Source organism: Mustelus asterias, chromosome 24 (assembly GCF_964213995.1).
Source record: "Mustelus asterias chromosome 24, sMusAst1.hap1.1, whole genome shotgun sequence".
Taxonomy (NCBI): domain Eukaryota; kingdom Metazoa; phylum Chordata; class Chondrichthyes; order Carcharhiniformes; family Triakidae; genus Mustelus; species Mustelus asterias.
In genome coordinates, this window is record NC_135824.1 from 49,386,648 (window position 1) to 49,411,101 (window position 24,454).

Genomic DNA, 24,454 nt, shown 5'->3' on the forward strand with positions numbered 1-24,454 from the left:
AGGGGGTGTTACACCACCGGGACCCCCTATTAAAGAGGGAGTTACACCACCGGGACCCCCTATTAAAGAGGGAGTTACACCACTGGGACCCCCTATTAAGGTGGGAGTTACACCACCGGGACCCCCTATTAAGGTGGGAGTTACACCACCGGGACCCCCTATTAAAGAGGGAGTTACACCACCGGGACCCCCTATTAAAGGGGGTGTTACATCATCGGGATCCCCTGTTAAAGAGGGAGTTACACCACCGGGACTCCTGCTTTAGAGTTGATGGTTCATTCTTTGTGTGAAAATTTCTCAAATGGGAACATTTCACCGGAAATACAGGAGTGTGTTTACCATGGGCTAACCCTCCGGTGCGGTACTGATGGAGTGCTGCACTGTCACACATGCCATCCTTTGATTAAGATGTTAAAGTGAGGGTCCTCCTGACATCTCAGGTAAAAGTTCCCATGGTGTTATTTCATGGAAGGGTCGAGGGGATCTCTGCAGTATCCTGGCCCATATTTAATCCTCCAATCAGCCGTGGCCTTATCCTGTCCAATAATCAAACTGTTTATTTTTCTGATGCATTTTGGTAGATTGATCTAGGGCAGGACTTACTCAGTTAATGGTAGGGCATTGGGGAGAGTTACAGAACAAAGAGAAATAGGGGTACAGGTTCATAGCTCCATGGAAGTGGAGTCACAGGTGGACAGAGTGGTGAAGAAGGCATTCAGCATGCTTGGTTTCATTGGTCAGAACATTGAATACAGGAGTTGGGATGTCTTGTTGAAGTTGTACAAGACATTGGTAAGGCCACACTTGGAATACTGTGAACAGTTCTGGTCACCCTATTATAGAAAGGATATTATTAAACTAGAAAGAGTGCAGAAAAGATTTACTAGGATGCTATAGGGACTTGATGGATTGAGTTATAAGGAGAGGCTGAATAGACTGGGACTTTTTTCTCTGGAGCGTAGGAGGCTGAGGGGTGAACTTATAGAGGTCTATAAAATAATGAGGGGCACAGATCAGCTCGATAGTCAATATCTTTTCCCAAAGGTAGGGGAGACTAAAACTAGAGGGCACAGGTTTAAGGTGAGAGGGGAGAGATACAGTGTCTGGAACAAGCTGCCAGAGGTAGTATTAGAGGCGGGTACAATTTTGTCTTTTAAAAAGCTTTTAGACAGTTACATGGGTACGATGGGTAAAGAGGGATATGGGCCAAACACGGGCAATTGGGATTGGCTTAGGGGTTAAAAAAGGGCGACATGAACAAGTCGGGCCGAAGGGCCTGTTTCCAGGCTGTAAACCTCTCTGACCGTTGCCTACTGCTACAATGCTTCTTTCGAGTGGAGAAAGAGACCATTTGGCCTTTTGAGTCTGATTCCGGCCTCTGGATCAGGGTGGGGTGGGGTGGGGCCCCCCCCACATTCCGGCATGATTCTCTCCGAGGCACTCTGTGAGGTAAGTGCGCCCAAAAAACGGGTGGGAAAAACCTTTGGGAGAATTCTGGCCGTGCGGGTTAGGTGGATTGGCCATGCTAAAGTGCTGCTTAGTGTCCAAAGATGTGTAGGTTAGATGGATTGGCCATGCTAAAGTGCCCCTTAGTGTCCAAAGATGTGTAGGTTAGATGGATTGGCCATGCTAAATTGCCCCTTAGTGTCCAAAGACGTGCGGGTTAGGTGGATTGGCCATGCTAAATTGCTGCTTAGTGTCCAAAGATGTGCAGGTTAGGTGGATTGGCCATGCTAAATTGCCCCTTAGTGTCAGGGGGATTAGCAGGATAAATACAAGATTAGGATCTGGGTGAGATTGTTGTTGGTGTAGGTTCAATAGGCCGAATGGCCTCCCTCTGCACTGTAGAGATTCGATGAAAAGGCTGAGGGAGATGGATTCTTGATTAATGTGGGTGCGGGGGGGGAGGCAGTGAAAGGTTATCGGGGTGGGTGGGAGTGTGGAGTTGAGGTTACAATCAGATCAGTCATGGTCTAATTGAATGGTGCAGCAGGCCCAAGGGGCCGAAAGGCCCACCCCTGCTCCAGAGAGGCCTATGTGTGGCTGGTGAAGTTCTTATTCAGCCTATTGCTTGTCATCGTTGGTTAGATTTGATTTGATTTATTATTGTCACATGTATTGGGATGCAGTGAAAAGTACTGTTTCTGGCGCGCTATACAGACAAAGCATACCGTTCATAGTGTTACAATGCAGTGGTTGATACCCTTTCAAGAAGCCACGATGAATCCCCCAAAGAGGAAGACCTCACTTCGTAATCTGTTCAAAGTGTTTGGGACGGTGTGCGAACAGTTCATCATTAGCGTTTAGAGGTTAATTTATTAAAATACCTGGCACTAACTTTCAGTGAACAATCAACAATTTATTTATGTTATCAACCGGGAACTTTAACTAAACAAGTAACATATCGATTAAAGTAAGGTTGCACTGGGATGCTGTTCAAATAAATACAAGGTTCATTCCTTAAGAAAAAAAAAAGTAGAATTCAGTCATTCTCACAAAAATATCTACAACCAGGGCTTGTTAAACCTCTGGAGTTCTTCTGCTGATTCTGCTGCCTGTAAACTCTTTCTGATTTGTATCCTTCGTTAGATCGATGGAGAGTTCTCTTCAGATATATTTTTTAGCTGGCAGAGAGCCGCTCTTCCCTCTCTAGGTGTCAAGAGGTGGCAGCTCTTCAGGTGAACGACAGGCGGGCAGTTGAGTTCCTCTTTATAACTGTGATGACGTAAAACGTTCCGATACCAGATTGGTCTGATGTTATCAACAGCAGCAAGTTCAAATTTGATAGGTTCCTGCTTGCTGAGTGTCTTCTTTAAACTGGTGAATTCAGAATTCAAAAGCCTGCAAAGCCTGTTACCAAGGCAACCCTCATGCTTGGTCCTTGTTACAAATGTTGCAATCTGTGTACCCAGTGTACCTGCACTTAAAACATCCAAATACTGACACAAAACCAGCTCTTAAAGGGACCACACATCACAAACTGAACTTCACAACAATAGAGTACACAGGGGAGAAGGAAAGGAGAGGGTGCAGAATGTAGTGTTACAGTCATAGCTAGGATGTAGAGAAAGATCAACTTAATACAAGGCAGGTCCATTCCAAAGTCTGACGGCAGCAGGGAAGAAGCTGTTCTTGAGTCGGTTGGTACGTGACCTCAGACTTTTGTATCTTTTTCCCGAAGAAAGAAGGTGGAAGAGAGAATGTCCGGGGTGTGTGGGGTCCTTGATTATGCTGGCTGCTTTTCCAAGGCAGCGGGAAGTGTAGACAGAGTCAATGGATGGGAGGCTCGTTTGCATGATGGATTGGGCTACATTCACGACCTTTTGTAGTTTCTTGCGGTCTTGGGCAGAGCAGGAGCCATACCAAGCTGTGGTACAACCAGAAAGAATGCTTTCTATGGTGCATCTGTAAAAGTTGGTGACTGTCGTAGCGGACATACCGAATTTTCTTAGACTCCTGAGAAAGTAGAGGCGTTGGTGGGGCTTTCCTAACTATAGTGTCGGCATGGGGGGACCAGGACAGGTTGTTGGTGATCTGGACACCTAGAAACATGAAGTTCTCGACCCTTTCTACTTCGTCCCCATTGATGTAGACAGGGACAGGTTCTCCTTTACACTTCCTCATAGTGTTGAAGACTATCTCCTTCGTTTGACTGAAATTGAGAGAGAGATTATTGTCACCGTATAATAGACCCAGAATCCAAGAATGCAAACTAGATGCCCCTTTAAAATTAAGTTTAAAGTTTATTTATTACTGACATGAGTAGGCTAACATTCACACTGCAATGAAGCTACTGTGAAAATCCCCTAGTCGCCACACTCCGGTGCCTGTTCGGGTACACTGAGGGAGAATTAACACGGCCAATGCGCCCTAACCAGCACGTCTTTCGGACTGTGGGAGGAAACCGGAGCACCCGGAGGAAACCCACGCAGACACTGGGAGAACATGCAGACTCCGCACAGACAGTGACCCAAGCCGGGAATCGAACCTGGGTCCCTGGCGCTGTGAGGCAGCAGCGCTAACCACTGAGCCACCGTGCTGCCCCTCCCTCCAAGGTAGGAGTTTGAAAGCCAGAACCAAGTTAATCTCAGAATGAAGGCCAGACATTACCAGCGCCCTGACGTCTGTGGGAGACTTCTGACAAAGTATAAAACCTGACTGAATCCCTGGGACTTGGTGCCGAATATTTGGGCCTGTGAGTTGCCATGGGGACAGGCTGTTATTAGTTTGAGTGCACCTCTTCAGGTATCTCAGCTCCTTCACCAATGGCGTTCATGCTGAGGTCGGAGGTGGGGCGATGGGCCTATCGTAGGGTAACTCAACACCCCCATCCCTCACTCCCCATACCCCACTGGGGGTTTTAACAGACAAGATACTGAGTTGCGTAAAAGGACATTTGAGAATCGTAGAATTCTACAGTGCAGAAGAGACCATTCGGCCCATCGAGTCTGCACTGACCACAATCCCACCTAGCCCCTATCCCCATGCATTTACCCTAGTTAGTCCCCCTAACACTAAGGGGCAATTTAGCGTGTCCAGTCCACCTAACCCGCACATCTTTCGACTGTGGGAGGAAACCGGAGCACCCGGAGGAAACCCACGCAGACACGGGGAGAACATGCCAACTTCGCACAGACAGTGACCCGAGGCCGGAATTGAACCCGGGTCCCTGGCATTGTAAGGCAGCAGTGCTAACCCACTGTGCCACGGTGGTTAGCACTGAAATGTGGAATCCCTACAGTGCAGAAGGAGGCCATTCGGCCCATCGAGTGGACACTGACTCTGCCAGAGCATCTTACACGGGCCCTCCTATTGTCCAATCCCCGAACGGTGACTGATATCTCGGTCAAAGGGGTGGGGGTTGAAGAAGTGCCTTGGAGGAAGGGATGTTGAGGGAGGGAATTCTCGAGATTGGGGGTCGGTCTGCTTGAAGGCCTGGTTGCCAATGGCGACCCAAAGGAAGGGCTGGGATGCCGGAATTGGAGAAGCGCAGCGAGATCTCAGGGAATTATAAGGCTGGGGGGAAGGTTGGCGAGATCTCAGGGAATTGTAAGGCTGGGGGGAAGGTTGGCGAGATCTCAGGGAATTGTAAGGCTGGGGGGAAGGTTGGCGAGATCTCGGGGAATTGTAAGGCTGGGGGGAAGGTTGGCGAGATCTCGGGGGAGCGGCAAAGCCAAGGAGTGATGTTGACCAAGAAGGCGGGAATTTTAGACTCAAAGCATGTTGGGGGAACAAGGGGCCAATGGCGGGCAGTGAGGGCAGCTGGGATGGTTGAATGGGACTTGGCATGAATTCGGATATTGAGCCCGGATCTATGGAGGTTGACCGGTGGGTGGACAATGAGGAACCGCCAAGGCTGGAGGTAACAAAATCTTAGCAGCTGGAGCGATGTGGCACTGAAAGAGGCCATTGGGTCCATCATGCCCGTGCTAGCTCAGTGTAAGAGCTATCCAGTTGGTTCCACTCTCTTCCCATCGCCCTGCTCAAGATTTTTCCATTGGTCCAATTCCCTGTTAAACATTCTTATTGATTCTGTTTCCAATTCCCGTTCAGTTAGCGCAAAGAGTTTGCGGGCAAAGTAATTCCTCATCCTTTCCCCTCCGACTGCCCCGATTCCCGATCACTGCCAATCGGGAATCGCTGCCTTCTGACCCTCTCTGCCTCCCCCCCGGACGCCCATGTAATGTTGCGCGCTCACAGACTTTGCCAGGGACACAACCGGGTACACCAGCAAATACAGTGCAGAGGCTGGCAAGCCCTCGGCTGCCCCCGTCCCCACATGTCTTCTGTCTAAGAGAGGACTCTGTCCCCTGGGGTGATTATTCACTATCGATCCCAATTGGTTCCTCAAGACACAGTGGCACAGTGGTTAGCACAGCAGCCTCATAGCGCCAGGGACCCGGGTTCAATTTCCGGCTTGGGTCACTGTCTGTGCTGAGTTTGCACGTTCTTCCCGTGTCTGCATGGGTTTCCTCTGGGTGCTCCGGTTTCCTCCCACAGTCCGAAAGATGTGCAGGTTAGGTGGATTGGCCATGCTGGATTGTCCCGTAGTATCCAAAGATGTGCAGGTTAGGTGGATTGGCCATGCTAAATTGTCCCTTACTGTCCAAAAATGTTCAGATTAGGTGGATTGGCCATGCTAAATTGCCCCTTAGTGTCCAAAGATGTGCAGGTTAGGTGGATTGGCCATGCTAAATTGCACCTTAGTGTCCAAAGATGTGTAAATTAGGTGGATTGGCCATGCTAAATTGCCCCTTAGTGTCCAAAGATGTGCAGGTTAGGTGGATTGGCCATGCTAAATTGCACCTTAGTGTCCAAAGATGTGCAGGTTAGGGGGATTGGCCATGCTAAATTGCACCTTAGTGTCCAAAGATGTGCAGGTTAGGGGGATTGGCCATGCTAAATTGCCCCTTAGTGTCCAAAGATGTGCAGGTTAGGTGGATTGGCCATACTAAATTGATCCTAAGTGTCAATATGTAGGATTACGGGGATAGGATCTGGGTGAAGTGCCCTTTTGGAGAGTCAGTGCAGACTCGATGGGCCCAATGGCCTCTTTCTGCACTGTAGGGATCCGATGATTCACGTGCAGAAGGATTTGAGTCACATTCTCTTACTCAGTTGTTCGGTTTTTGATTATTTGTGTCTGCTGACGGCTGTCTTCGCGTTCTGAGTTATTCCCATTGTGCATGGAATGTGAGCGTCTCCAGGGTTTATTGCCCATCCCTAATTGCCCCTTGAGAAGGTGGTGGGTGAGCCGCCTCCTTGAACCCCCTGCAGACCCTGTGGTGTAGGTACACCCACAGTGCTGTTAGGGAGGGAGTTCCAGGATGGCCTCCTTCTGCACCGTAACAATCCTGTGATTCCCCTCCCCACCATCCCGACCTGGGGCAATTTAGCACCCATTAAACCCACCGAACCTGCGGGAATAGTTTCTCTCTGTCCACTCTGTCCAGCACCCCCCTCAGGATTTTGAACATCTCCATCAAACCTCCTCTCAGCATTCTCCTCTCCATAAGACATAGGAGCAGAATTAGGCCACTCGGCCCATCGAGTCTCCTCCGCCATTCAATCATGGCTGATATTTTTCTCATCCCCATTCTCCTGCCTTTTCCCCATAACCCCCGATCCCCTTATTAATCAAGAACCTATCTATCTCTGTCTTAAAGGAGAGGTTGGGACTGTTGTCCAAGGAGAACAGTCCCAGCCTCTCCAATCTATCCTCATAACTAAAATTTCTCATCCCTGGAATCATTCTTGTCAACCTCTGCTGCACTCTCTCCGAGTGTGGCGCCCAGAACTGAACACAATATTCCAGCTGGGGTCTAACTAGTATCTTTTCAGCATAACCCCCTTATTCTTGTACTCTGTGCCCCGATTCATAAAGTCCAGGATATTGTATACTTTATTATCTCTCTCCACCTGTCCTGCCACCTTCAATAGTCCCCGCACAGAAACACCCACCTCCCTCTGCTCCTGCACCCACTTAAGAATCGCACTCTCTACTTTAACTTGTCTCTCCATGTTCCTCCGACCAATGAGAATCAGTTCACATTTCTCTGCATTGAATGTCATCTGCTGCCAGAGGCCGTGTCCTTTGGTTCTCACACCCGCCCCGAGGCAGGAGAGGAACGTCCTTCCTGCATCTGTCCCCTCGATAGCCTCTCGTTCACCTAGATAACAAGGACACCTGTGTCAGTCTCCTATTTATTGATGACAGCTCAGCCTTCAACACTATTATTCCCACAAAACTCATCTCCAAACTCCGTGGCCTGGGCCTCGGCACCTCTCTCTGTGACTGGATCCTGAACTTCCTAACTCATAGACCACAATCAGTAAGGATAGGCAACAACACCTCCTCCACGATCATCCTCAACACCCGTGCCCCACAAGGCTGTGTTCTCAGCCTCCTACTATACTCCTTACACACCTATGACTGTGCGGCCAAATTCCCCTCCAATTCGATTTTCCAGTTTGCTGACGACACCACCGTAGTGGTTTGGAACTCAAACAATGATGAGACGCAGTACAGGAATGAAAGAGGGAATCTGGTGAACTGGTGCGGCAACAATAATCTCTCCCTCAATGTCAACAAAACGAAGGAGATAGTCATCGGCTTCAGGAAGCGTAAAGGAGAACATGCCCCTGTCTACATCAACGGGGATGAAGTAGAAAGGGTCGAGAGCTTCAAGTTTTTAGGTGTCCAGATCACCAACAACCTGTCCTGGTCCCCCCATGCCGACACTATAGTTAAGAAAGCCCACCAACGCCTCTACTTTCTCAGAAGACGAAGGAAATTTGGCATGTCAGCTACGATTCTCACCAACTTTTACAGATGCACCATAGAAAGCATTCTTTCTGGTTGTATCACAGCTTGGTATGGCTCCTGTTCTGCCCAAGACCGCAAGGAACTACAAAGGGTCATGAATGTAACCCAATCCATCACGCAAACCAGCCTCCCATCCATTGACTCTGTCTACACTTCCCACTGCCTCGGCAAAGCAGCCAGCATAAACAAGGACCCCACGCACCCCGGACATTCTCTCTTCCACCTTCTTCCGTCGGGAAAAAGACACAAAAGTCTGAGGTCGCGTACCAACCGACTCAAGAACAGCTTCTTCCCTGCTGCTGTCAGACTTTTGAATGGACCTACCTTGCATTAAGTTGATCTTTCTCTACACCTATGACTGTAACACTACATTCTGCACTGTCTCATTTCCTTCTCTATGAACGGTATGTTTTGTCTGTATAACGCGCTGTGACAATAATAAATCAAATTTTAAAAAAAGTCAGCTAAATCTTCCAGAGAATTCCAACCCTGGCTCCAGAAATTCATGATGTGGAGATGCCGGCGTTGGACTGGGGTAAGCACAGTAAGAAGTCTCACAACACCAGGTTAAAGTCCAACAGGTTTATTTGGTAGCAAATACCATAAGCTTTCGGAGCACAGCTCCTTCGTCAGATGGAGTGGTCTCTGTTCTCAAACAGGGCACAGACACAGAAATTCTCCAGAGGGCTTGAGATGTTGGCCGGGATTCTGCTTGAGCGGGGGGGGGGGGGAATGTGTGGGGGGGGGGGGGCGGGGGAATGTGGGGGGCGGGAGGGGTGGCGGGGGGGTCTGCCGTGAGGGGTAACGCTGGTTGCCAGTCTCCCAAGCTTTGTTTTTAGCGCAATCAGCTCCGTGACGGACTTTGGATCTGGGAATCACATGGAAATGAGTTTTTCAATATAATTAGCGAACTCAGGACAGCATTCTCTGGACCCACTCGTGTCTCCCCCACCACCCCCCCACCCTCCCTCCCCCCGAGGCCCCACTCAAGAGGTTGGGAGGTAAGGGGAGGGTTTGCCCTTTGGGCTGTGCCAGCCTGGCACTGCCCAAGGTGCAAATTGGCACTGCCCAAGGGGCAAATTGGCACTGCCCAGGGGGGCGGTGTCAGATGTGGGGCGGGGTATACTAGGGGGGGGCCTATTGGGGGGTGTGATTGGTGCAAGGAGGACCCGCTGCCACTCTGCAAGTGGGATCGATGGGGGAGGGAAGGATGAGGCGATTGGGGCTGGCCATTGGAGGAGGTTGGGGCTGGTCGGGGGTGGGGAGGGCAATAGGGGCTGGCCTAGAGAGGTCGAGGAGGCCAGCGATCGGGGGTGAGGGGGGAGTGGGGGGGAGTGCGGGGGGGGGGGGGGTGGTGGTGGTGGAGGGCGGTTGGGTTGGAGGGCCGGCGATGTGGGGGTCGCGGGGCTGGCGAGCGATCGGGAGGCCGGCGATGAGGGGGTCACGGGGCTGGCGAGCGATCGGGAGGCCGGCGATGTGGGGGTCGCGGGGCTGGCGAGCGATCGGGAGGCCGGCGATGTGGGGGTCACGGGGCTGGCGAGCGATCGGGAGGCCGGCAGTGCGAGGCCATTGTGCGTGCGCCAACCTTAGAGCTGACAAATCTGCACATGCACAATGGCTCACTCAGCGATATGCTGCCGGCTCTTCAAAACCGCCCCCCAGATTTCCAGAGGAAATCTTGCCTGGACACACTGCGGAGGGAGATTCATTCTGGAAATCCTGCTGAAAAAAAAACCGGCGGGAAACACTCCCATTTTCTCACCCTTTTGGTTTGGGAGAATCCCGGGGTTTAACTCCGTTTCTCGTTCCATCGAGTTTATCCGGCAGCTTCCTCACAGGATGAGTGATGAGACAGATAAGGCGCAGAAGCGAGGGGGGTTGGAGAGCACCATCGGTCACAAACAAGGTGAAGCTACCAGGACGATATCCCTTTAAATTCTGCCTGCCTGCTGCGGTTGTCCTGTGTGTGTGTGCTGACTGGAGGTTTTCTGTGGTGGAGATCTGCTGCCACCTGGTGCTGGCCGCCTTAAACTACAGGTGCTACACTGGCATCTCTTGGCAACACTCCAGTCAGTCTTGCGTACAGGTTGTTTGTTTTAAATTGCTTCACTTTAATAAATGTTACAGGAAAGCAACAAAATCGGATGCTTCAATAATAGTCTGAGGTGACAAATTACAGAAATTCTGCCCCAATCACACGATAAATGACCGATTTACAGGGTTTATCGAGTTCCATTCTGGTGCCTCTCGGACCCACACTGACCCCTGGTCCAGCAGAGCCTGTTAGAATTCTTATCCGTGTTTTCAAACAAGGTCAGCACGGTGGCACAGTGGTGAGCACTGCTGCCTCACAGCACCAGGGACCCGGGTTCGATTCCCGGCTTGGGTCACTGTCTGTGCGGAGTCTGCACGTTCTCCCCGTGTCTGCGTGGGTTTCCTCCGGGTGCTCCAGTTTCCTCCCACAGTCCGAAAGACATGATGGTTAGGGTACATTGGCCGTGCTAAATTCTCCCCCAGTGTACCCAAACAGACGCCGGAGTGTGGCAACTAGGGGATTTTCGCAGTAGCTTCATTGCAGTGTTAATGTCAGCCTACTTGTGACACTAATAAATAAACTTTAAACTTTAAAATTCCTCCATGGTTAGGGGGTTTGGCTGTGCTAAATGCACGGGGTTACGGAGAGAGGATGGAGGGGCTGGGGTACTCTTTCAGAGAGTTGATGCAGACTCAATGGGCCGAATGGCCTCTCTCTGCTATGTAGGGATTCTATAGAAATAATAACTGTGCCGTGCTTGTGGAGACTAAGTCCCGTCATCACACTTCGTGCTGTGTGGCACTATCACCGCGCTAAATGGGACAGACTTCGAACCGATCTAGCAACTCAAGACTGGGCATCCATGAGTTGCTGTGGGGCATCAACAGCAGCGAAACTCCAGCACAATCTGTAACCTCACGGCCCGGCATATCCCCAACTCAACCATGACCATCAAGCCAGGGGATCAACCCTGGTTCAATGGGGTCTGCAGGAGGTCATGCCAGGAGCAGCACCAGGCATAACTAAACACAAGGTGTCACCCTGGTGAAGCCACACACAGGACTGCTTGTGTACCAAAGAGCAGAAGCAGCAAGTGATAGACAGAGCTAAGCGATCCCACTGATCAGATCTAAGCTCTGCAGTCCTGCCACATCCAGCTGTGAATGGTGATGGACAGTTAAACAACTCACTGGAGGAGGAGGCTCCACAAATATCCCCATCCTCAATGATGGAGGAGCCCAGCACATCAGTGCAAAAGATAAGGTTGAAGCACTCGCAACAATCTTCAGCCAGAAGTGCCGAGTGGGTGATCCATCTCGGCCTCCTCCAGTGGTCCCCAGCATCTCAGATTCCAGTTTCCAGCCAATTCGATTCACTCCACGTGATATCGAGGAACGGATTGAGGCACTGGATACTGCAAAGGCAATGGGCCCTGATAACATTCCGGCAATAGTACTGAAGACTTGTGCTCCAGAACTTGCCGCTCCCTTAGCCAAGCTCTTCCAGTACAGTTACAACACTGGCATCTACCCGACAATGTGGAAAATTGCCCAGGTGTGTCCTGTACATAAAAAGCAGGACAAATCCAACCCGGCCAATTACCGCCCAGTCTACACTCGATCATCAGTAAAGTGATGGAAGGGGTCATCGACAGCGCTATCAATAACTTGCTCAGCAATAACCTGCTCAGTGACGCCCAGTTTGGGTTTCGCCAGGGTCACTCAGCTCCTGACCTCATGACAGCCTTGGTTCAAACATGTGCTGAATGCCAGCGATGAGGTGAGAGTGACTGCCCTTGGCATCAAGGCAACATTCGAGCGAGTGCGGCATCAAGGAGCCCTAGCGAAACTGGAGTCAATGGATATCAGGGGGAAAACTCTCAACTAAGTCATACCTGGCACAAAGGGTGGCACAGTGGTTAGCACTGCTGCCTCACAGCGCCAGGGACACCGGTTCAATTCCGGCCTCGGGTCACTGTCTGTGCGGAGTCTGCACGTTCTCCCCGTGTCTGCGTGGGTTTCCTCCGGGTGCTCCGGTTTCCTCCCACAGTCTGAAAGACGTGCTGGTTAGGGTGCATTGGCCGTGCTAAATTCTCCCTCAGTGTACCCGAACAGGCGCCGGAGTGTCGCGACTAGAGGATTTTCACAGTGACTTCATTGCAGTGTTAATGTCAGCCTACTTGTGACACTAATAAATAAACTTTAAACTTAAGAAGGAAGATGGTTTTAATGGTTGGCGGTTAATCATCTCCGCTCCAGGATATCTCTGCAGGAGTCCCTCAGGGTTAGTGTCCTAGGCCCAATCGTCTTCAGCTGCTTCATCAATGACCTTCCCTCCATCATAAGGTCAGACTTTGGGGAGGTTCAGTGCACAATGTTCAGTACCATTCGCGACTCCTCGGATACTGAAACTATCCACGTCCAAATGCAGCAAGACCTGGACAATATCCAGGCTTGGGCTGGTAAGTGGCAAGTAACATTCACCCTGCACAAGTGCCAGGCAAGGACCATCTCCAACAAGAGAGAATCTGACCATCCTCCCTTGACATTCCATGGCACTACCATCGCTGAATCCCCCACTACCAACATCCTGGGGGTTACCATTGACCAGAAACTCAACCGGACCCAGCCGTATAAATACAGTGGCTCCAAGAGCAGGTCAGAGGCTGGGAATCCTGCAGCAAGTAACTCACCTCCTGATTCCCCGAAGCCTGTCCACCATCTACAAGGCACAAGTCAGGAGTGTGATGGAATACTCCCCACTTGCCTGGATGGGTGCAGCTCCAACAACACTCAAGAAGCTCGACACCATCCAGGACAAAGCAGCCCCGCTTGATTGGCACCCCATCCACAAACATTCTCTCCCTCCACCTCAGTAGCAGCAGTGTGTACCATCTACAATGTGCACTGTAGGAACTCACCAAGGCTCCTTCAACAGCACCTTCCAACATGACCACTTTCATCTGGAAGGACAAGGGCAGCAGATACATGGGAACACCACCACCTGCAAGTTCCCCTCCAAGCCACTCACCATCCTGACTTGGAAATATATCAGCCGTTCATAGAATCTCTACAGTACAGAAGGAGGCCATTTGGCCTATCGAGTCTGTGATGATCACAATCCCACCCAGGCCCTATTCCCGTAACCCCACATATTCACCCTGCTAATCCCCCTGACACTGGCCAATCCACCTAACCCAGCATGGCCAATCCACCTAACCAGCACATCTTTTGGACTGTGGGAGGAAACTGGAGCACCCGGAGGAAACCCATGCAGACACGGGGAGAACATGCAAACTCCACACAGACAGTGACCCAAGCCGGGAATCGAACCCGGGCCCCTGGCGCTGTGAGGCAGCAGTGCTAACCACTGTGCCACCGTGTCATCCAAAACATGATCACTGTTCAAGGTTTCTTCACTGTCGCTGGGTGAAAATCCTGGAACTCCATCCCTAACAGCACTGTGGGTGTACCTACACCACGGGGATTGCAGCGAGTTCAAGAAGGCGGATCATCACCACCCCCACAAAGGAGGCAGTTAAGGAAGGGCAACAAATATTAGACTGGTCATAGAGCTGGCCCATTCCCGTGAAAATGTGGGAAAAGGGGACCAGTAGCTCCAGCTTCTCCCAAACCGCAGAACCAAATACCCAGCAGGTAATGATTGCATCTCCCATTCGCTGTTGTGACACGTGCTGGGATCTGAGGTGAGCTGGCAAGGTGGATACAGAACTGGCTTGGTCATAGAAGACAGAGGGTAGCAGTGGAAGGGTGTGTTTCTGAATGGAAGGCTGTGACAAGTGGTGTTCCTCGGGGATCAGTGCTGGGACCTTTGCTGTTTGTAACATATATAAATGATTTGGAGGAAAATGTAACTGGATTGATTAGTAAGTTTGCAGACGACACAAAGGTTGGTGGATTTGCGGATCGCGATGAGGACCATCAGAGGATACAACAGGATATAGATCGGTTGGAGGCTTGGACGGAGAGATGGCAGATGGAGTTTAATCTGGACAAATGTGAGGTAATGCATTTTGGAAGGTCTAATACAGATAGGAAATATACAGTAAATGGCAGAACCCTTCGTAGTATTGATAGGCAAAGGGATCTGGGTGTACAGTTACACAGGTCACTGAAAGTGGCAATGAAGGTGGGGAAGGTAGTCAAGAAGGCATACAGCATGCTTGCCTTCATCGGCCGGGGTATTGAGTTTAAAAATTGGCAAGTCATGTTGCAGCTTTATAGAACCTTAGTGAGGCCGCACTTGGAATATAGTGTTCAATTCTGGTCGCCACACTACCAGAAGGATGTGGAGGCTTTGGAGAGGGTACAGAAAAGATTTACTGGGATGTTGCCTGGTTTGGAGGGCATTAGCTCTGAGGAGAGGTTGGGGAAACTTGGTTTGTTCTCACTGGAATGACGGAGGTTGAGGGGGCGACCTGATAGAAGTCTACAAGATTATGAGGAGCATGGACAGAGTGGATAGTCAGAAGCTTTTTCCCAGGGTGGAAGAGTCAATGACTAGAGGGCACAGGTTAAGGTGCGAGGGGCAAGGTTTAAAGGAGATGTATGAGGCAAGTTTTTTTACACAGAGGGTGGTGGGTGCTTGGAACTCGCTGCCGAGGGAGGTAGTGGAAGCAGATACGATAGTGACTTTTAAGGGGCATCTTGACAAAAGCAGGAATAGAATGGGAATAGAGGGATATGGTTCCCGGAAGGTTCGGGGACTTTAATTCAGACGGGCAGCATGTTCGGTGCAGGCTTGGGGGGGCCGAAGGGCCTGTTCCTGTGCTGTAATTTTCTTTGTTCTTTGTTCTTTATAAGTGTCCCTTTAAGAGATTTCTGTTTAAATCGTGATCTCTGCAGCTCACAGCCTGAGGTGGTGTCATTGTGGGCGGGGAAAAGACTGCAGCTCAGGGGACTGGGATTTCAGTTTCAGTTTGTGAGGTGGAGTCTTAAAAGTATTGAGTCCCTCTCTCTCCCGGGTGGTTCTTTTTGTTGAAAATTCTGTTGGTTAGCTTTCCCTGAAGGGTGAAAACCTGCTGCTGTTGGGGGCTGGACCAGAACCTCTCCGGGGTTGTGGGAAGCTGTCTTGTCTTCAAACTGTTTGGAATGAATCCAGAGAACTGCAGACTTCAACCAAAGGACACAATTTCCAGTATCACGTGAGCAGTAGTCCGTGCTGTGTTAAACCTGGGAAAAGGTTTTTTTTTTGTTGTCTATGGGTTTTGGTTCTAATTGGAACACATCAGAGATATTCATTAAGGGTTATACATTATAGCGGTTGTTTTGTGTCTTGTTTGTAATTGATAAAAGTTCTTGATAATTTTCTTACTATACATGTTAACTATATTCTTAAATAAACTGTGCTTGATAAAAGCTCCCTAGTGGGTCACTTGAATCAAACCTGAAGTGGGTCCAGAGGAGGTTCACAAGAATGATCCCAGGTATGAAGGGTTTGTTATATGAGGAGCGGTTGAGAACTCTGCGTCTATACTTGATAGAGATTAGAAGGATGAGGGGGGATCTAATTGAAACTTACAGAATATTGAGAGGCCTAGGTAGAGAGGACCTGGAGAGGATGTTTCCACGAGTGAGAGACTAGAACTCGAGGGCACAACCTCAGAGTGAAGGGACGCTCCTTTAAAACTGAGATGAGGAGGAATTTCTTCAGCCAGAGGGTGGTGAATCTGTGGAATTCATTGCCACAGAATCATACCTAAACATCTCCCCCCTCTCCCCCCCCCCTCCCCCCCCCTCCCCCCCCACCGCAGGAGCTGCTGTATCTATTATTGGGGAGAAAACCTTCAGGCGACTCCGATTGGGCATCTTGCAAAAAGTTCATAAGATACAGGAGCAGAATTAGGCCATTCGGCCCATCGAGTCTGCTCCGCCATTCGATCATGGCTGATGTGCTCCCCATCCCCATTTTCCTGCCTTCTGTCCCCTCGTGCTAGCTATCACCATCCGAGGAAAAAGGCTCTCACTATCCACCCTATCTAATCCTCTGATCATCTTGTATGCCTCTATTAAGTCACCTCTTAACCTTCTTCTCTCTAACAAAAATAACCTCAAGTCCCTCAGCCTTTCCTCATAAGACCTTCCCACCATACCAGGCAATGTCCTAGTAAATCTCCTCTGCACCCTTTCCAATGCTTCCACATCCTTCCTATAATGCGGTGACCAGAACTGTACACAATACTCCAAATGCGGCCGCACCAGAGTTTTGTACAGCTGCAACATGACCTCCTGGCTCTGAAACTCAATCCCTCTACCAATAAAAGCTAACACTCCGTAAGTCTTCCTAACTACCCTATCAACCTGGGTGCAACCTTTCAGGGATCTATGCACATGGACACCGAGATCTCTCTGCTCATCCATACTACCAAGTATCTTACCATTAGCCCAGTACTCTGTAATCCTGTTACTCCTTCCAAAGTGAATCACCTCACACTTTTCCGCATTGAACTCTATTTGCCACCTCTCAGCCCAGCTCTGCAGCTTATCTATGTCCCACTGTAACCTGCAACAACCTTCCGCACTGTCCACAACTCCACCAACTTTAGTGTCATCTGCAAATTTACTAACCCATCCTTCTACGCCCTCATCCAGGTGATTTATAAAAATGACAAACAACAGTGGCCCCAAAACAGATCCTTGCGGTACACCACTAGTAACTGAACTCCAGGATGAACATTTCCCATCAACCACCACCCTCAGTCTTCTTACAGCTAGCCAATTCCTGATCCAAACCGCTAAATCACCCTCAATCCCATGCGTCCGTATCTTCTGCAATAGCTTACCGTGGGGAACCTTATCAAACGCTTTGCTGAAATCCATATACATCACATCAACCGCTTTACCCTCATCCACCTCTTTGGTCACCTTCTCAAAGAACTCAATAAGGTTTGTGAAGCACGACCTACCCTTCACAAAACCGTGTTGACTATCCCTAATCAAATTATAGATATAGGACAGATGTCAGAGGTAGGTTCTTTACTCAGAGAGTAGTAAGGGTGTGGAATGTCCTGCCTGCAGCAGTAGTGGACTCGCCAACATTAAGGGCATTTAAATAATCATTGGATAAACATATGGATGATATTGGAATAGTGTAGGTTAGATGGGCTTTAGATTGGTTTCACTGGTCGGCGCAACATCGAGGGCCGAATGGCCTGTACTGCACTGTAATGTTCTATGTTCTATGATCTATGTTCTCCCCATAACCCTTCAACCCATTCCCAATTAAAAATCTGTCTAACTCCCCCTTAAATTGACTCACTGTCCCAGCATCCACCGCACTTTGGGGCAGCGAATTCCACAGATTCACAACCCTTTGGGAGAAGTAGTTTCTCCTCAACTCTGTTTTAAATTTGCGACCCCTTATCCTAAGACTATGACCTCTCATCCTAGAATGCCCCACAAGAGGAAGCACCCGCTCCACGTCTACTTTATCCACACCTTTTATCATCTTGTACACCTCAATTTGATCTCCCCTCATTCTCCTAAATTCCAGAGAGTATCGGCCTAAACTGTTCAATCTCTCTTCATACGACAAACCCCTCATCTCTGGAATCAATCCAGTGAACCTCCTCTGAACTGCCTCCAATGCCACTACACCTTTCCTCAAATAAGGGGACCAAAACTGTACACAATACTCCTGGTGCAGCCTCACCAATGCCTTGTATAGTTGCAACAATACTTCCTTACCTTTATATTCTATTCCTTTAGCTATCAATTCCAACATTCCATTTGCTTTCTTTATTATCCGCTGTACCTCGATTGGCCACATACACTGGGGAGCCCTTACGTATTGTTGGGACCACCATCATTCCAGTTACACAAGGGCAACAGACAGTCCCACTATCCCGAATAGTGGCGCAAGGATCAGGCCCCAACCCTCTGGGAAGGGATATTTTACAGAACATCCGCAACACGATCTTTAAAATGGGTGCTGGAAATTTACACACGATCATTGGGGATTATCCCAAAGTGTTCCAAGAAAGCCTCGGGAAGATTAGAGGCGCTAAGGCCTACGTAGACCCAAAGCCTCGACCTGAATACTTCAAGGCACAACTGGCCCCCAATGCCCAACTTGCCAACGTAGAGGCCAAATTGGAATGTCTAGAGGAACTTGGCATTATACGCCTAGAACAATTTGCTGAATGGGCCACGATGGTAGTTCCAGTCTCAAATCCCGACATCTCAGTCCGTCTCTGTGGGGATTATCAGTTGATGGTCAACAGAGGCCCCTGCTTAGACAGATACCCTACGCCCTTGGAAGAATAGAGGTGTAGACTATTATTTAAATGGGGAAAGGCTTCAGAAATCTGAAGGGACTTGGGAGTCCTGGTTCAGGACTCTCTTTAGGTTAACGTGCAGGTTCAGTCGGCAGTTAGGAAGGCAAATGCAATGTTAGCATTCATGTCGAGAGGGCTAGAATACAAAAGCAGGGATGTACTACTGAAACTGTATAAGGCTCTGGTCAGACCCCATTTGGAGTATTGTGAACAGTTTTGGGCTCCATATCTGAGGAAGGATTTGATTTGATTTTGATTTGATTTGATTTATTATTGTCACGTATTAGTATACAGTGAAAAGTATTGTTTCTTGCGCGCTTTACAGACAAAGCATACCGTTCATAGAGAAGGAAAGGAGAGAGTGCAGAATGTAGTGTTACAGTCATAGCTAGGGTGTAGAGAAAGATCAACTTAGTGCGAGGTAGGTCCATTCAAAAGTCTGACAGCAGCAGGGAAGAAGCTGTTCTTGAGTCGGTTGGTATGTGACCTCAGACTTTTGTATCATTTTCCCTATGGAAGAAGGTGGAAGAGAGAATGTCCGGGATCCTTGATTACGCTGGCTGCTTTCCTGAGGCAGCGGGAAGTGTAGACAGAGTCAATGGATGGGAGGCTGGTTTGCGCGTTGGGGCTACATTCACGATCTTTTGTAGTTTCTTGCGGTCTTGGGCAGAGCAGGAGCAATACCAAGCTGTGATACAACCAGAAAGAATGCTTTCTGTGGTGCATCTGTAAAAGTTGGTGAGAGTCGTAGTGGACATGCCAAATTTCCTTAGTCTTCTGAGAAAGTAGAGGCACCTTGGAGGGGGTGCAGAGGAGGTTCTCAAGAATGATCCCAGGAATGAAAGGTTTGTCATATGAGGAGCGGTTGAGGAGTTTGGGTCTATACTCGATGGAGTTTAGAAGGATGAGGGGGGATCTAATTGAAACTTACAGAATACTGAGAGGCCTGGATAGAGTGGACGTGGAGAGGATGTTTCCACTAGTGGGAGAGATGAGAACTCGAGGACGCAACGTCAGAGTGAAGGGACACTCCTTTCAAACTGAGATGAGGAGGAATTTCTTCAGCCAGAGAGTGGTGAATCTGTGGAACTCTTTGCCCCAGAAGGCTGTGGAGGCCGGGTCATTGAGTGTATTTATGACACAGATAGATAGGTTTTTGATCAATAAGGGGCTCAAGGGTTACGGGGAGAAGGCAGGAGAATGGAGATGAGAATCACATCAGCCATGATTGAATGGCAGAGCAGACACGATGGGCCGAATGGCCTTATCCTGCCTCTATATAGTCTTATGGCCACGGATAGAAGACTTGTGCGCGGAACTGGCTGGGAATCACATATTTTCCAAGTTGACCCATCCCCTTCCTTCCAACTGGAGCTTGAGGTGCCATCCAGGGAGAATCTCGCCATAAATACTCACAAAGGACTGGATGAGTGAACCCTTTGGGGTGTCCTCGGCTTGTACCTTTCTTCAAAGGCTGATGAGGAAGAAATGTCAAGGGGTGCCCAGAGGGGCGATGTCCCTGGATGACGTTGTAACCTCAGGAGCAACAGCACAGGAACCTTTGGAGAGTTTGGAGGTCTCATGGCTTTTTTCTGACGCTGGTTCCAGGTCAGTGAGGTGACGTTCCTCGGGTTCAGAGATCACAAGAGACGGTGAAAGCCCAAAATGGGGCTCCGACTCCAAGGAACACAAAGGAGTTGAAGACTTTCCTAAGTCTCATAAATTACTGTGGGGATTTCATACTGAACTTGGCAAACCTGTTGGGGCCCCCTCCACGTTCCGTTAAAAGAAAATCAGAAATGGCCGTGTCAAATGCCACAAGAGGAAGCCTTTGCAAATGTCCCACAATTTGGGGCGGCACGGTGGCACAGTGGTTAGCACTGCTGCCTCACAGCGCCAGGGACCCGGGTTCGACTCCCGGCTTGGGTCACTGTTTGTGCGGGAGTCTGCACATTCTCCCCGTGTCTGCGTGGGTTTCCTCCGGGTGCTCCGGTTTCCTCCCACAGTCCGAAAGACCGTGCTGGTTGGACGCATCGGCCGTGCTAAATTCTCCCTCAGCGTCCCCAAACAGGAGTGTGGCGACTCGGGGATTTTCGCAGTAACTTCATTGCAGTGTTAATGTTAAGTCTACTTGTGACACTAATAAATAAACTATAAAATTCCTCCATGCCGCCTCCCCACCCCCAGCCCCTCTCCAATCTCCTCCAGCCCACCAACTCTCCAAGATGTCTGCATCCCTCTCTAATTTGGAGCTAATGTTTCGAAACTGCCTCACAGCACCTGGGACCCTACCTATCTATTCTGAATCTACTTGCGACCCTGATAAAATAAACTTCAAACTCAGGCGCAGACAGGATGGGCCCAAGGGCCTCTTTCCATGCTGTAAGAGTTTTAACAACACCAGGTTAACCTAGTGTTGTTAAAACTCTTACTGTGTTCACCCCAGTCCAACGCCGGCATCTCCACATCATGACTCTCTCCATGCCATCAGGCTCTGTGGTGTCTGAAGCAGCAAGATCAATGACAGTGTCACCTTGAGGGTTACGTCCCCACATTGTGTGTTCACCAATCAAAGACCGCGTGGAGCTGCTGAATGTGATTGAAATAAGTTATTAAGAGTTACAATGAATGATATTATATTCATGAGAGACACACCTTTAATAGATGGTGGTATATGATGTACTGTATCTCGCACACCTGATTATAATACATAATGAGGTATACCTTTAATCTCAAATTACAATATCTAATGAGGGCGACTGTGATTTTAATATCTAATTATAATATATTTATGAATCGTACCTTTAGAATCTAATTATCCAATATTAATGGTGAGGTTGTACCTTTCCAATCAAAGTGTATTAGTGAGACTTACTTTCCACCTTATATTAATGAGAATCTTGCTTTAGCATCTTATTCTCATATATTAACGAGTCATACCTTTAATATGATATATTCATGAGGAAACTGTATATTTAATATCTAATGATAATATATTAATGAGGAAGTCATCACTTTGATATGCAATTATAATATTTTATCCGGGCTGCTTCAGAAATTGGAGATTGTCGAGGTGACGGCGCTGTTATGCGCTGAGCGTGTTTGACCAGGTTTCCGCGCAATGGGCGGGATTTCCCCGGCCTCGCTCGTCCCAAAACCGGAAAATCCTGCCCGAGTTCAACAGACCCTTCCACTGTCCGCCCCTCGCCCGCTACCAATTCCTAAGGTAGCACCCGGAGGAAACCCACGCAGACACGGGGAGAATGTGCAGACTCCCGCACAAACAGTGACCCAAGCCGGGAGTCGAACCCGGGTCCCTGGCGCTGTGAGGCAGCAGTGCTAACCACTGTGTCACCGTGCCGCCCCAAATTGTGGGACATTTGCAAAGGCTTCCTCTTGTGGCATTTGACACGGCCATTTCTGATTTTCTTTTAACAGAACATGGAGGGGGCCCCAACAGGTTTGCCAAGTTCAGTATGAAATCACTACAGTAATTTATGAGACTTAGGTAGAATTCCCACCACGGTCTAAGACACGGGTAATCCAGGTTACGCAGTTGGAGATAGAGAGCTTGGTGACGTGTTGCGATCTCTCCCTCAGGGGGAAATTCTCCCGTCCCACCAGCCATGGGAATCATAGCGGGTGCGGGGAGGGGGCGGACCAAGCAAAGACCAGTTGACCTCAGGCGGGATTTTCCGGTCTTGGGGAGAGCACGACTGGAAAATCCCGCCCTCAATGTCAGGAGTGAAGTTTGTTTTTATTCATTTGTGGGACATGGGCGTCGCTGGCTGGGCCAGCATTTATTGCCCATCCCAAGTTGCCTGAGGACAGTTGAGAGTCAACCACATTGCTGTGGGCTCTGGAGTCACATGTAGGCCAGACCGAGTAAGGACGGCAGATTTCCTTCCCTAAAGGACAGTAGTGAACCAGATGGGTTTTTCCGACAATCAAAATTGGGTAATCAGTAGATTCTTAATTCCAGATTTTAAAAAAATTGAATTCAAATTCCACCATCTGCCGAGGCGGGATTCGAACCCGGGTCCCCAGAACATTAGCTGAGTTTCTGGATTAATAGTCTAGCGATGATACCACCAGACAACTGCCTCCCTGAGTGAAGAGCACACCGCTATCTGTATCACTGGCGCTGACATAGAAATGGTCGAGAGCTTCAAGTTTCTAGGTGTCCAGATCACCAACAATCCTGGTCCCCCCCATACCGACACTATAGTTAAGAAAGCCCACCAACGCCTCTACTTTCTCAGGAGAATAAGGAAATTTGCATGTCATCTACGACTCTCACCAATTTTTACAGATGCACCATAGAAAGCATCCTTTCTGGTTGTATCACAGCTTGGTATGGGCTCCTGCTCTGTCCAAGACCACAAGAAACTACAAAGGGTCGTGAACGTAGCCCAATCCATCACGCAAACCAGCCTCCCATCCATTGACTCTGTCTACACTTCCCGCTGCCTCGGCAAAGCAGTCAAAATAATCAAGGATCCCACGTACCCCGGACATTCTCTCTTCCGCCCTCTTCCGTTGGGAAAAAGATACAAAAGTCTGAGGTCACGTACCAACCGACTCAAGAACAGCTTCTTCCCCGCTGCCATCTTTGGAATGGACCTACCTCATATTAAGTTGATCTTTCTCTACACCCTCGCTATGACTGTAATACTACATTCTGCACTCTCTCGTCTCCTTCTCCCCTATGTACTCGATGAACGTTATTCTTTGTATAGCACGCAAGAAAGAATACTTTTCACTCTATCCCAATATATATAAAGAACAAAGAAAAGTACAGCACAGGAACAGGCCCTTCGGCCCTCCAAGCCCGTGCTGACCATGATGCCCGAACTAAACTGAAAAAAAACCTTCTGCGTTTACTCGGTCCAGAATCCCTCTATTCGCTCCCTATTCATGGACCCATCCAAAAGCCTCTTAAATGTTGCTAATATACCTGCTTCCACCACCTCCTCTGGCAGCACGTTCCAGGCACCCATCACTCTCTGTGTGAAAAACTTCCCCCACACGTGTCCCTTAAACTATCCCCCCTCTCACCTTGAACCTGTGCCCCCTTGTAATCCCCTTCCACCCTGGGGAAAAAGGCCTGTGACTATCCACCCTGTCTACGCCTCTCATAATTCGGTAGACCTATGTGACATTTAATAAATCAAATCAAATCAAATCGATAAACTAAGAGGAGTAGATGAAGTGAGATCTTTGGGTGTACGTGTACACAGGTCCCTAAAGCAGTAGTTCAAGTAGACAAGATTGTAAAGAAGGCATAGTGAATGTTCCCCTTCATTGATGGAACTATAGAATATAAAAGTAAGGATATAATGCGTCGTGGTCCATTTTGGTAGGTCAAATGGGAAGAAGAAGTACAATATAAAGGGAAAGACTCTTAGTACTGTAGAGGATCAGAAGGACCTTGGGGTCCGGGTCCATAGGACTCTAAAATCGGCCCTGCAGGTGGAGGAGGTGGTTAAGAAGGGGTATGGTGTGCTGGCCTTTATCAATCGAGGGATTGAGTTTAGGAGTCCAGGGATAATGATGCAGCTATATAAGACCCTCGTCAGACCCCACTTGGAGTACTGTGCTCAGTTCTGGTCGCCTCACTATAGGAAGGATGTGGAAAAGATTGAAAGGGTGCAGAGGAGATTTACAAGGATGTAGCCCGGATTGAGTGGCATGCCTTATGAGGATAGGCTGAGGGAGCTCGGTCTTTTCTCCTTGGAGAGACGTAGGATGAGAGGAGACCTAATAGAGGTGTATAAGATGTTGAGAGGCATAGATC